The sequence below is a fragment of the Sapajus apella genome, unplaced genomic scaffold (genome assembly GCF_009761245.1).
Source record: "Sapajus apella isolate SASKATOON/1434 unplaced genomic scaffold, GSC_monkey_1.0 scaffold112, whole genome shotgun sequence".
Classification (NCBI taxonomy): Eukaryota; Metazoa; Chordata; class Mammalia; order Primates; family Cebidae; genus Sapajus; species Sapajus apella.
In genome coordinates, this window is record NW_022437052.1 from 4425091 (window position 1) to 4428593 (window position 3503).

General features: G+C 62.0%; 1 protein-coding gene and 1 long non-coding RNA gene across 4 annotated transcripts in view; both read left to right on the forward strand.

The window, feature by feature from the left end:
• Positions 1-3503, forward strand: part of CUNH7orf50 (chromosome unknown C7orf50 homolog) — a 129137-nt gene that overhangs the window by 106564 nt on the left and 19070 nt on the right. The gene's annotated exons all lie outside the window — the stretch shown is intronic.
• Positions 530-3503, forward strand: LOC116537622. Its single transcript, XR_004263217.1, has 3 exons — positions 530-620; positions 786-3374; positions 3451-3503. It is a non-coding gene; the product is annotated as an uncharacterized LOC116537622 (long non-coding RNA).

The following is a 3503-nucleotide window of genomic DNA, read 5'->3' on the forward strand; positions in this document are numbered from 1 at the left end:
GGGGAGATGGCAGACTGGGGGAGATGGGGCAAATTGGGGGAGATGGCAGATTGGGGAGATGAAGCTATGATGGGGCAGATCCTGGGAGATGGAGGGACATGGAGTCAGATTGGGGGAGAGATGGGGACAGATGGGGGAAATGGGGCAATAGGGGCAGATTGGGGGAGATGGGGAAGTAGGGGGACGATGGGGGCCGTGGGGGTGGTCAGAGGCAAGCCCGTGCCATGGGCAGGGGCGCTGCGTGGGGGGGGGGGTTGGAAGAGGGGTGCTCCCTGCGCGTTCAGGAGCTGCCAAGAGCCACACGACTCGTGCAGCTGGAGCGGAAGCCCTGGCGGCCAGAGCAGCCTAGTGGGAAGGGCCGGGGGCGGCAGCGGGGTCCCCCTGCCCGCTCCCTCGCCGAAGCCCCGTCCTCCCCGCGCCGAGGTCCCGCCCCCGCAGCGCGCGGTGGCGTCACCGTCCAGCCGGCTGGATCTGGTTCCAGCCGCGCCGGGCCGGCTGGGCATGCGCGGTGCGCTGGCGCTGCGGGGGTTGCTGGAGGCACGGTCCGGGCGGTGAGCCCTGCGGCCGCGTCCCTGCCCCGGCGCCGTCCGTGCCCGCGGGACCTGACAGCCGGGGCAGAGGTCAGTGCGCGGGGCCGTGGCCCGGACCCGGCCTACTGGGATGGGAGGGGACGGGAGATGGGAGGAGAGGAGTCCGCCCCAGCCCCGCCCCGCGGCGGCAGGTGGGCGCTCCCGCGGGAGGCAGGGGCGTCCGAGCATTGTTGCAGGCCCCGCTCCGCCCTGCAGCGCACGGGCAGGCCCTGGACAACCCCGCTCCTCCTCCCACTCTCCTGGGGACGCGAGACCCGGCCGCGGGGGGCAGGGCGGGGGGTCCAGGCCCTGTGGGCGCTATGGGAGCGCCAGGGTCCCCAGCCGCGAGGCAGCCACCGGGGAGACTCGAGATGTGTGGACCCCAGGACGTCTGGAGCCGCCAGGTGACCCTGAGCGCCCCTCCCCGGGGAGGGCCCGTGCCGCCCGCAGTGCCGCCTCGCTCCTCCTTTTGCCTTTGCTTGGGGAGAGAAAGCCCGGGACTTCCTTGCCTGGGGTGAGGCGGCCCCCACTGGCGCGGCGGACGCTAGTGAGAAGCGGTGTCAACTAAAGAAAAGACTCGCAGTGAAAACAACTGGGTTACCTTTCCTCGGAAGTCTTCCTGAGGACGGCACAGCAGGCCGGCCGCTCCTTCCAGACTCAGCGCCGGCCTGCGCAATCTCGCCCGGGTTTGGGTGGAGAGCGCAGACGGCTTTGATGCCAGTTTTTCGTCTTCTGTGGAAGCTGTGACCCGGGCAGGAGACGGCCCGTGCTGGTCCTGCGCTGCGTCCTGGAGCATCCTCAGAGCGGCTGTGCACACAGCCAGGGGCCGGGACCAGGCGTCCTCCTAGCCTTTTGCTTGGCCTCACAGCTGCAGAGACGGCAAGAATGGTGACCGTTGCTTCAGAGTCCTTTGGTTCTGAATAACTCATCTCATTGACAGTGTGGTTTTTAGGAATTGGTTGTGTTCACTGAGGAGTTGTGGCAAAGTGAGGAAAACCTAACCCATCCTTAGTTCCCAAATGTGAGTGTTTTAAACTATGTAACAGCTAACGAAACTGACAAATTGATACAGCTTATGGACATTGAATTTTGATTCTGCCATGCCCTCATTTTAGAGCCGGTAACATATCTTGATTTTTCTCCCCGTAGCTCAAATATCTTCCAGGCTCCTGCACGGCCTGAGCTGTAACTCCGCACCCAGGAGACCCTGGGGTGAGAAGGAAGGGGAGGGCCTCAGATGAGAATGTAGTTTTGGTGTTTTCAGTTTATACAAAAAGCCCTGGCATTTTCCCGACAACACAGAGCAAACACACCGGCAGAATGAAGCCCAGAGGCTGCCTGGTGAAGTGGGCGGCACGCTTGAAAATCTGCGTGTGTGGAGTGGCTTGGTTCCATCTTCCGGGAGCGTGCAAGGCCCTTTCAGGCGCTGCGGGAGCCTCGCCTTCTGCCCAGGCTTCGGAGCCAGGTGCTGGAGCCTCAGCAACAGAGGGGCATGGATGTCTTTGCACTTTTCCCGTATGTTTTTCAGACGTTACTGATCTGATTTTCAGTACAGTGGCGGGATCAGCATTGAAGAACTGGGAGCGGCTGTGAGCCGACTTCCTGCAAGTGGTTGAGAAGTGGGCTTTGTGTATTAACCGCCCCTGTGCTTATCGGCGGCTCAGCCCTGGCGGTGCTGCTCCTGGCCTGCCGGAGCTACCTTCCCTTAGAAACAATGCTGCCTCCAACTGCTAGTTAGCTGTGGCTTCCACAGGAGAAGCCAAGGCAGGCTCGTGTTTTCACAGCTAGGAAGGACATGGGCCTGGCAGGGAGCTGCAGCACAGCCTCTGGCAACACAGAAGCACAGCTGTGTGTGACCCTTGCCTGCCACTCATGTGCCCAGCAACCAGAGCGGTGGCCTCACATGAGCTCTTCAGCGATGCAGGTTGCAACTAGGCTCCACGCCTCAATTGGCCCAATAGTAACGAAAGAAATGAGGAGTGTCGTGAATCCTTAGGAGTCCACATACTTAAGCTCAAATTAGAGCCGCCCAGCCCTACATGTTATGACAAAGCGGCTGTTTTGTGGGGGCCTGTATCACTCCCCTGGATGTGGGAGCACCAGCATCTGGGAGGTGACGGGAGGTCAGGGCCTCTGGGATCTGGAGACCCAGGGAGACCAGCTTTGGGGTCAGGAGGCCTGCTTCTGCCCAGCAGTTCACGATTCCCTCCAAGGCAGCTGAGGCTTGGAGCTGCGGCAGGGCCTACCGGGCCAGAGGCAGAAGGGAGCCCTCAGTCCCAGGCAGCGTCCTGGTGGGTGTATGTCCTGTGCCAGACGATGGTCATAGAGGCTGAGAAAGGAAAGGACCCCAGTCTGCCTCTGGTGGCCTGAGGAATGGAGGAGACAGTGAAAGGCCCAAGACAAGTGATGCAGGAGTTTCCAGAGTGCAGGGTAATACGGCACGAGAAACACCGGCCCCCAACTCCCATCAGGGAGCCATGCAGCCTCTGCAGGTGCTGAGAGGTTACAGGGCTCTGGTACCAGCCCCATTCCTCCTGAACAGGCGAAGTTGATCCACATCCCCCCCCCCGCCCCCACCCAGCTCTTGTGCTCTATGACTTCAGAATACACAAAGCTGTGTCCACAGGTCTTAGCATCTGTGAGCCCCTCGTCTGCACTGGAGGGTCCCCAGCTGGCACCAGTGCCAGGACAGAGTCCCTCTCCTGACCTGACTTCTGTACCTCCTCACCCACCTCTAGCACTGTCTTGCTAAGGCTTTCTCAGCACAGCACCCATCTCAAGTCCCCAGCACCCACACCCCAGTGAGTCCCCAGCACCCACATCCCAGTGAGTCCCCAGCACCCACACCCCAGTGAGTCCCCAGCACCCACATCCCAGTGAGTCCCCTGCACCCACACCCCAGTGAGTCCCCAGCACCCACACCCCAGTGAGTCC